The following is a 10,401-nucleotide window of genomic DNA, read 5'->3' as shown; positions in this document are numbered from 1 at the left end:
TAACTATAAAAGTTATCTATACACATTTAAAATCAGAAGACAAGTAGAGAAGAAAGCTAAAATCTTTCCTATCTTCAACTTACTCCCCAAAGGCACCCCCATATAATAATTTGATTCATATTCTATGGTCTTTTTAAAATAATGAAATGTAAATGTGTGAAATTTGTTTTACAAATATGGAACCCAATGGTACACACTGTTCTGAAACACGCCCTTTTCACTTTGTGGGAGTCCCTGGACATCTTCCTATAATCAGTACATTCTTTCAGCAGCTGCATAATATCTTGCTGCATGGATGCACACTAATTTATTTAACAGTTCCCTTGTTGATAGATATTTTTGTTTCCAGTTTGGGACATTGAACACATTTTAGCAATCCTGTGCAAGAATATTGTACAATAAAGATCTAATAGCAAAATTATTAGATCAAAGATATACTCATTTTAAATATTGCTAGACCTTCCTTATCAAATTAACAGGTGCTTAAGGAGTGTTTGCTGAGCTGATCTGAAAAGACACAGAGTTCTGAAGCAAATGCAGCCTGGAAGGAAAGGAGAGAGAAAAGGAAAGGGAAGGAAAGAGGGAGATTAGGAAAGAGGTGGACAATGTTTGGCAACCAATCAGCATTTGGCTCTGCCCATGCTGTAGACAATACTTTGTATCCACGAGGTTGTGCAAAATGACTCCCATAAGGTAAGCTCCAAGAAGGCAGGGCTTTGTTTTGTCATTGATGCAACCCAAGCTGTTCAAACAGAGACTGATTAAAAAGAAGAGGCTAGATAGAGAAATACTTGTTGAATAAATAATACAGAGAAAACCAAGACCTATAGAGGTTAAGTTAAATAAGAAAAGATATGTAGTAGTGTGTATCTGTTAATCCCAAACTCCTAATTTATCCCTTCCCTTCCCCCCTTGGTAACCATAAGTTTGTTTTCTACATCTGTGAGACTGTTTCTGTTTTGTAAATAAGTTCATTTGTATTTTTTTTAGATTCCACCTATAAGTGATGTCATATAATATTTATCTTTCTCTGTCTGTCTTATTTCACTTAGTATGATAATCTCTAGGTCCATCCATGTTGCTGCAAATGACATTATTTCATCCTTTTATATGGCTGAGTAATATTCCATTGTGTATATATATATATATATATATATATATATATATATATATGTATATATATATATATATATCTATCTCACATCTTCATTATCCATTCATCTGTTGATGGACACTTAGGTAGCTTCCATGTCTTGGCTATTGTAAATAGTGCTGCTATAGATAAAAAACAAGGACCTACTGTATAGCACAGAAAACTGTATTCAACATCTTATAATAACATATAATGTAAAAGAATCTGAAAAAGAATATATATGTGTGTGTGTGTATGTATACATAAGTGAATCACTTTGCTGTACAACTGAAGCTAACACAACATTGTAAATCAACTATACCTCAATATAAATAAATAAATAAAGAGATATGAAAAGCATATTGCATGTTGTATGCACTCAATACATGGTAGCTGCCTTTGTAATAGCAGATACTAAATTGGGTTGTCAGTAAGTATTGGAACAGTGAGTACACCCCAGTTTGCTGCCTGCTAAGCAAGTGACTTCCCACTGCCCCGCATGGGGTGTCCTTGGCTGAGGGAAATCATCTAGAAAAAGTGGAATTCAGGTTCTACACTTGGAATGAAATTCAAGGACAAGGTAGAGTAACTGAGAGCAGCTCATTTTGGAGTAAGCAAGGCAGGGGGGCCTGAAAGATTCGAGTGTGGCCTCTGGTTCCATTTTTCACTTAGGCTCAGGTTGCCAGCTCTATGGGGCATAGAAGGAGGGAATACAAATGTTTTCTGTAGAATTTCCTCTTACAATAAACAGACCAGTTTTAATCATGGTGTTAAAAGAAAGTGGCACAAACGCTGTGTAGGTTCTGCCACACACCCTGTAGCTGTGGCAATTACACCATTTTGGATAATTGTCTTGTAATTGCCGCTGTGATTTAAAATCTAATGTTATCCTCCAATTGTTCTGATGTCTTTTCATGAATAATGTAATTGTCCCGTGAGCCCTCCGCCAGTTTCTCATTTAGATTGGCCCTGCGTTTGAGTTATGAACCATTGTCTTACACGCCATTGTCTCATAAAAGGAATGCGCCAAAGACAATACAGGGAATAATTAGGGCTTGGCTAATTATGGGAATGTGAGTGAGTAAGGTATGAAGATTTTCTCTGGAAATATTTCCAACTTCCAGTTGACCTATAAGTAAAGAGGAGGGGGGCAGATTTCTCTTTGAGGGTCTTCGTCTACTGCTATCTGTGAATGCTGGACATGTTTGTTCTGTCTGATGTGGTGGGATTTTTCTTTTCAGAACAGAAGGAAAACAGATTTCCATAGGGTGGCTTTTCTCAGTTGTGTTACATTGTCATCATTAAATGCAAAGAACTCTGTAAACATGAGCTGGTGCATCTCCCTACATGGCCAAAATACCAATTGTTTATATGAATGGGCAAAGGCAGCTTGGATTTGTGTTTCTGGAATCTGGGACTTGGTTTAGTATAACAAGAAGAAATCCATTGTATTCAGACAAATTCAGACAAGAGAGTCATTTTAGAATTCCAATTTAGCTTCTACCCTGGGAAGGGACCATCTCAGTCTGGTAGACTTGCTCCTTTATTTCCATGCCAATGACATGGGTGCCCTCACTACTAGGCCCTCTCAGGCCTGATGAAAGTGGGCGGAGGGGTACCCTGACCACCTAGCAGAAGAGGGGAGTGTCAAGTCAGATCTAGTCACCATGTTCTCTTTGCATTAGAGCCCAAGATAAGTTTCCGAGGCAGCTCAAAGCCTGCACTTCTCATGCAGAGAAAGACTATTCACCTGAGCTTGGCTTCTCACTGCCCTCACCACCAAGTCCAGACGCTCCAGCTTGACATCACAGCCCTTCAAGGACCTGCCCATTCTTGACATTTCCAATCCGCAGGCCCACCATCCTGCCCTCCGGGCTTCGGCTCCCTCTGGGCCACTGTACATGTATTTTTTTAAGAGGTCAATATTTCCAATAAGCTTTCTCTGATTCCTCAAGCTTTGTTGTTGACCCTCCTGTGTCCTCCATAGCATCCTGAAGTTAGCCCTGTCACAGCATTTCTTACATCATGTTATACTTTTCTATTCACTTGTCTGTCTCCCTTGCCAGATGGTGGGATCTAAGTGAGCAGGATGAAGTGTACAATCCAGTTCAACCCCATTTGCCATCAATGAACATCTGGTGAAAGAGGGGATGAATGAATGAAAGAATAAGTGACTTTGTGTCTTCCTGGCCTCACTCAGGTGGAGGAAGCAGGGCATCCACAGTGAGTCTTCAGAATCGGGGGCTACCAGCTGCAGCCTGGTGTGCTGAGTGGCTGGGACCCGGTGAGAGCTGTGTGTCAGAGCAGAACGAGCTCCCTTCACGAAAGCACAGACCACCGCAAGGATTGAGTTGGGAGCTGCAGAGCCTCCGTATTTGGCCTGAGGAGATGGGCTTACAGATGACCTGACAGGAAGCTTTTTAGAGCCCTGGAGTCTGACACAGGCACAGACTGAAATTTCAGAGCCAGGGTGCTTCCTTTTGGGTCTGAGGCTTTTGGGTGATCCAGTGACAGCAAGTAAGCTCCCCCAGCATCCATCCATGATTGGAAGGGAAGCAGCTGCCAGGAAAGTGAGTCAAGGCTCCTGGGAAGGGAGAGAGGAGGCTGGGTTGGGACAACATGACCTCTCAGGAAAGAGTGGGCCCAAGGTGGAGTGTTGTGATGGGATATGTGGTCTGTAGGTTAGTTTTATTCTGTACAGTAGGGGTGGTTGTTTAATATTTGAAGTTCCCTAAGTGGGACAACAGACTCTAGAGATGGTTATTTAGCATTTGAAAGAGTAATCAGAAGCCCCTTTGACCTCAGAGGTGGAAGGGACAGCATAATCACAAGTCTCAACCTTATTTATCTCCAATCAGTACCAGAGGGTGTGTTGTTTGTTGTAATGGGTATTAGTAAAGAATGTTCACTGGTGAAGTGAGCAGAGTTGACACATGGGGGGGGGGGCATTGACTAGAACTATTGTACGGGCATCTTCCTGGATGAACAGGTGAACCCAGGGGCCTTGACCCTTTGAAGTGGCAGCCAGAGTCTAAGGATTCTATCCTGTGTTGAGTCATTTTCAGGGGGTTCTGTCCCCCACTAGAAGGCTAGCTGAAACCTACTGCTGGGATGTCATCTACCTGCATACCAGGTGCTCATCAGAGACTGAAAGTTCTCTGGTGGCTCAGAGACTTCATCAAACTCTACAACAGACATGTGATTGCTTTATGCCTGCTAATAGAAGTATATGTGGAGGAATTGCCTGAGACTTGGTTCATTGTACCAACTGGTCTCAGGGGTGGGCGTGATATCTAACAAGTAGAGGCCTCCAATACCTGCCAACCAAGAACCTAATCACTGCGAACGAACAGGGTGCCTTAGGTCCATTTGCAACATTACGTTAAGGACTAAAGGAGGGGGCCCGGGCCAGCAGAAACGACTTCTCAGGTAAAATGCCAGAGCTCTCACTACAAGCCTGAACTGCCATAGCCATAGTTTGGTGCCAAACTCTGTTGGCTCAGCCAATTCTGGTGGTTCTTTGCATTGCTGCACAGATAGGCTTTTGGAGTTTCTAATGAGATGAGATTCTCTCACTTACCAGCAGTGGAATTACTCCCACCCAGTGTGGAATTACTCAGTAGAGAATGTGGTACTTAGAGGATTAACCGTGATACTTTTTAATTTTCTTTTCAAATTGAATTTAAGGAATCTTTAAGAAACGAGGATCAAGACCGTGAGTATTCTTGAAAATTGAGTAAATTGGCACCCAAACATTCACTTATTTCAACAAAAGTAGGTTGACATTCACTCACGAATCAACAAATGTTTATCAGGTACCTATTAAGGACACATCTAAGTTGGAAGTTTAGTTCCTCAATCATTTTAAGCAAAGCTGTGGTTATGATTTTGAGAATTTTAAATAAAGTGTTCTGAGGACAAAAAGGACTAGCCATTTTGGGCTTCCCTGGTGGCGCAGTGGTTGAGAATCTGCCTGCCAATGCAGGGGACACGGGTTCGAGCCCTGGTCTGGGAAGATCCCACATGCCGCGGAGCAACTGGGCCCGTGAGCCACAACTACTGAGCCTGCGCGTCTGGAGCCTGTGCTCCGCGATAAGAGAGGCCGCGATAGTGAGAGGCCCGCGCACCGCGATGAGGAGTGGCCCCCACTTGCCGCAACTAGAGAAAGCCCTCGCACAGAAACGAAGACCCAACACAGCCAAAATAAATAAATAAATAAAATTAAAAAAAAAAAAAAAAAGGACTAGCCATTTTGCACAGACCCCAGGAGGCATGAGGAATCCAACAGGTGAGCAATTTGCACTCTATCCCAGCCACAGCTCCTGCCCTGGCCTGGGTCTGGGTAGCCTTTGACATTGACAGGCTTGAGGTGCTCCCAAGCTGGTCCAGGTTCCATTAGGCAGATTCATGCTGACAGCAGCTGGAATTTGACAGGCTTCCCAGCACTGGAGACAGGTGAGCTTTTTGACACTTGGCACAGTGACAGCTCTGATGTGTCATCCCACTACTATTTCTAGGTTTGTGCTGGGTGTGGGGTTTCCCTGGGGATTTGCACATGAAAGGAAGCCAACTTGACGGGCAGGAACAGGTAATGTTATTGATCAGTGAAAAAAAAATAGATCACTGCACACTTGGTCTAAATCTTGGACATCAAAGTCCCAAAGTGATTAGGAATATCACTTCCTGCCCATCCCCAACATGGCTACAGAAAGGACTCCAACAGCCCTCTTAGGCCTTGATACTTTTTAATAGCATTCTCAATGTTTGAAGATTAATGACTTTTCCAATAGAGAACTGATTGCAATTATCATGCAGCTGATTAATTTACTCCCAGGAAGGCTGGGTGTATGTGCATGTCCTAGCACCTCCTAGCAGATGCTTCTGGGCAAGGGATCAAACTTCCATGTTTTAATTACACCCCTGATTATCTCAGCCTGGACCTCTCCCTTCTCCAGAACAGCATTTCTTTTAGTTAGCAATCCACCCCCACCTCTCATCATAGAAGCTCCCTCCTTCTAATTCCTCAGGCCAAGAACCTAGATGTCACCTTTAACCCTCTTTCCTTATATCTCACATCCAATTTTTAGATATTTGTCAGTTTCTAAATATAGTCAGAACTTCTCACTGCTTATCTCCATCATGACTATCGTCCTGGTCCAAGTTGCCATCTTGCTTGGGTGATTGGAAATCTGCACTGCCTTGCATCTTTCATGGTCTACTTTCCACCTCTACCATTCTCACTGCTCCCTTGCTTTATGCATTTATCACCACCTGATATTTACTTGTCTCTACACACTAAGTAAGTCTAAGGGGTCAGACTAACATCTGGCACAAATTCTGCCAATATTTGATGAATGGATGAATACACCACAGGCAGACCTCGGGGACCTGATTCCCAGTATATGATGAATGAGCATGTAATTTAGCTTATTAAGTGCCATGAGGCGATACTCTGCTGCATCTGAAAAATGGAAAACAGAAATTAGGGAACAAAAGGTTACAGAGCTCCATTCATTCCTCACCCTCTAGGCATAGTAACCTAACCTAAATGGACATGGTGGGCAGCAGGTTGAACCCAAACATCCATATATAGTACCTCCCTTCTGCCTAAGAGAAATTCGCATTTACTCTTTCAGGATTCTGAATGCTAAAGCACCTAGCACCAGGAATCGAGGACATGGTAGTGTTGGACTAACCTATTGGCACTGAGATCCCACCCTATGCCATTGTGACTATACTTTATCACATCCCCAAACAATTCTTCCTTGTGGGAAACAGGAGAAGGATAGGACAGAGCCCTGGGTAAGAGAAGGCTGTTAAGACCTGAATGGTGTGTTCACCAACCAGGGCATAAAACTACTTTGAAGCTTATGAGCCTTAAGTTAGTTGTTCATCTACCCAGCGGTTCCTCATTGACCTCACGCTTTCTTCCTTGGAAGAAACCATGACAGCTAGTCTAAATTTTATTATTAATTTTATTCAGTCAATACACAGAAGTATCTAATCTACATAGTGGAGGTTGCTGAGGAAACTAAATTGCAGGGAGAAGAAGGACATGCTTCATTTCTTGCTGGCCTTCACTGCTGACTTGGTGACCTTGGCCACAGATGCTATCTTCTCCATGGCCTTGATGACGTCAATGGCCAATGTTTGCCTCATGTCATGCACAGCAAAACAGCCTGGAGGAGGAAGGAAGGAAGGAAGAAGAAAGAGTGAAATTCCTGGAAAGAGGCATAGAAGGAAAGGCTCCTTGGCCTCGGTCAGAGGTGCTTTCCTTCCCAGGACTCAGCAGCCATCAGTCCCTGGCTCACCTAGAGCTGGGTACTCAGAGAAGGTCTCCACACACGTGGCCTCGCTGGGGACCATCTGCACTACGGCTGCATCACGGCCTTGGGGTTGTCCTCCAGCTTCTTGCCTGAGCGCCGGTCAATCTTTTCCCTCAGTTCAGCAAGCTTGCAGGAGACGTGGGCCGTGTGGCAGTCCAGCACCGGGCAATAGCCGGCATGGATCTGTCCCGAGTGATTCAAGATGATCCCCTAGCGAGGGGAGGAGGATGGAATTAGAAGAGATTGGATGGCACCTGTGATCTGGGGCCAACTCTCGGCCAACCTTTGCCTTCCGTAGAAGTCGGGGCTAATTTCTAAGAAGCATTTCCATTACCACCAAGCACCAAGGCCCGTGGCCTCCCAGGCAGCTTACCTGCGCCACAAAGCTGCCGGCCTCCATGGGAGGCAGGGGGGGTCGTTCTTGCTGTCTCCGGCCACATTGCCACGACGGATGTCCTTCACAGACACGTTCTTCACGTTGAAGCCCACATTGCCGCCAGGCAGGGCCTCGTGGTGCATCTCCACAGACTTGACCTCAGTGGTGACACTGCAAGGGGCAAAGGTGACCACCATGCCAGGTTTCAGGAGGCCGGTCTCCACACGGCCCAAGGGCACAGTGTCAATGCCTGTCCAGTGGGAAAAGGGCACTCAGAAAGATTCTAGACCCACCCAGTGAGAACTGGCTTCTGGGGAAGTCCCTTGTCCTGGGGTGCAAGGACCAAGGTCACTTACAGGGCTAGTAGGAAGCGCCAGGACCCATGACTGGCTTATTTATGCTATGTATGTATCAGATAAACTGGAAACGCTGGGGGCTTTGGCACTTTATCCTACCTTAAAAGTCAGGATCTGAACCCTGGCAAGTCAGACACCAGACCTCATTCTCAACTCCTTCATTCCTTAAGAAGCCCTGTCACCTCACCTCCAATCTTGTACACGTCTTGCAGAGGCAGCCTCAGGGGCTTGTTGACAGGGCGAGTGGGTGGGAGGATGGAGTCCAGAGCTTCCAGCAGAGTCACCCCAGTGGTGCTTCCCTCCTCTCGCTCAACCTTCCAGCCCTTGAACCAGGGCACGTACGGGGAAGGGGGATGGGGATGCGGAGCGGAGGTGAGCCTGGGTCATGGCTCCCGGTGCGCCCACCCCAGTAACAGGACCAGGACCGGGACCAAGACCCGCGATGTGCACCTGCAGACCCGGTCCGCACTCACGTTGCTGCTGGGCTCTAGCATGTTGTCGCCGTGCCAGCCCAAGATGGGCACGAAGGCCACGGATGCAGGGTTGTAGCCAGTCTTCTGACGTAGGCGCTCACTTCCTCCGTGATCTCCTGGTAGGCGGCCACGATCAGCTGCTTCACGCCCAAGGTGAAGGCCAGAAGCGTGTGCTCGTGGGTCTGCCTGTTCTTGGAGATGCCCGCCTTGAACTCGCCCACGCTGCTGGCCACGATAAGCACTGCGCAGTCGGCCTGCAGGACACAGACACCACGGGGTCAAGGGCTTAGTTGGGGTGTGGCGGGGTGGGGGGCGCCGGCCGGGCTGGGAAGCCTGCTAGAGTTTCGGGCAGCCCCGGGCCCCTTGGGAAAGCTCGGGGACGGGATGATCCCCAGAAGTTGATAAAATCGTGGGTCCCTTGGTTGCTGCTGTGCGCAGAGGTCCCGCCTCCCAGTTAAACTCTCACCTAGTCCCATAAATGAGCTTTTAGTTCCTTCCTCCCAGACAGACCCCAAGTGATCTACTTGTCTGGGCATCAGAAAACCTGGTCCCTGCCCCAGCCTGAAAGGGGGCCCGTATCTGAGCCTCACAGAGTCTGTCCTTCTCTGGTTCTTTCAGAACTGATGACTGGCATGGATGAGGAAAACCTTCTAAGGCTTATGATACCCTCCTTCCCAGAGTCCCGGAAGTAAACTCTGAGTTCCCTCCCTTCCTCTGCACCCGGCCCGCCCCCATCCGAAAGGGAGGGCCCTGGGAACAAGGGCTGCTTTACCTGGGAGGTGCCCGTGATCATGTTCATGGGACATCGATGATAGTGATGTAGTGCTTGCTGGTTTCAAACTTCCACAGGGAGATGTCGATGGTGATGCCACGCTCTCTCTCTGCCTTCAGTTTGTCCAGCACCCGGGCGTACTTGAAGGAGCCCCTACCCATCTGGCGAAGGGTGGGGAGTGAGTAGTGCGCATTGATGGCAAGCAGAGGGATCTATCCCAGGGAATTCAGTGGCACTACAGACCTCACAGTGCACCCTACTGTCTGCGCTCTGCCGCCAGACCCACCCAGAAGTGGGACATCCATCCTCCAATCCTCCCCGCCCCCACTCCTAAACACCAACACCGCGCATGGGTGCCTTACCTCTGCTGCCTCCTTCTCAAACTTCTCGATGGTCCTCTTGTCGATCCCCCCACACTCATAGATGAGATGCCCGGCGGTGGTGGACTTGCCAGAGTCCACGTGGCCCATGACAACGATATTGATATGGGTCTTCTCTTTGCCCGTGGCGGCGGGTTCCTTCCTTCAGTCACTGCTAGAGGGGAGCACGGGGTGGGTGAGGCCACAGCGTGCCAGGCCTGCCTCTCTCCTCTCCTCCCCTCCACTCTGCTCCTGCCCAGCACCCCCCTCCCTACTTCACAGCCTAGCCCGGAGCCTGGGACATGGTAGCGTCAACTGAACAGTAAAAGACTTGCCAGGCTCACGCCCTGGCAAGAGTCACGATCCCAGGGCCATAGCTGGTACTTCCAAGCAGTCCTGGCCCATCCATCCTTTCTCCTGTGTGGGGCTTCCCCCCACCCCCCTTCCTCCCATCCTTCCAATCCCCGCATCCAACCTTCACCCCCAGCACACTTCCTGTACAGGAAACCCCAACATGCCATAGTTTGCAGCTTCTCTCCTGCCCCATGCAAGTCCCTACCTCCAGAGAAAAAGAAACAAAGTTAATCCAGCAAGAGCTGCAACAGCT

At 47.5% G+C, this 10,401-nt stretch overlaps 1 pseudogene; it reads right to left on the bottom strand.

The window, feature by feature from the left end:
• Window positions 1–7,192: 7,192 nt before the first annotated feature.
• Window positions 7,193–9,932, bottom strand: LOC118899961 (annotated as a pseudogene).
• Between the last annotated feature and the right edge of the window lie 469 nt (window positions 9,933–10,401).

The sequence above is a fragment of the Balaenoptera musculus genome, chromosome 8, assembly GCF_009873245.2.
Source record: "Balaenoptera musculus isolate JJ_BM4_2016_0621 chromosome 8, mBalMus1.pri.v3, whole genome shotgun sequence".
Lineage (NCBI taxonomy): Eukaryota > Metazoa > Chordata > Mammalia > Artiodactyla > Balaenopteridae > Balaenoptera > Balaenoptera musculus.
The sequence above is the reverse complement of the archived record's forward strand: the minus strand, read 5'-3'. Positions and strand labels throughout refer to the sequence as shown.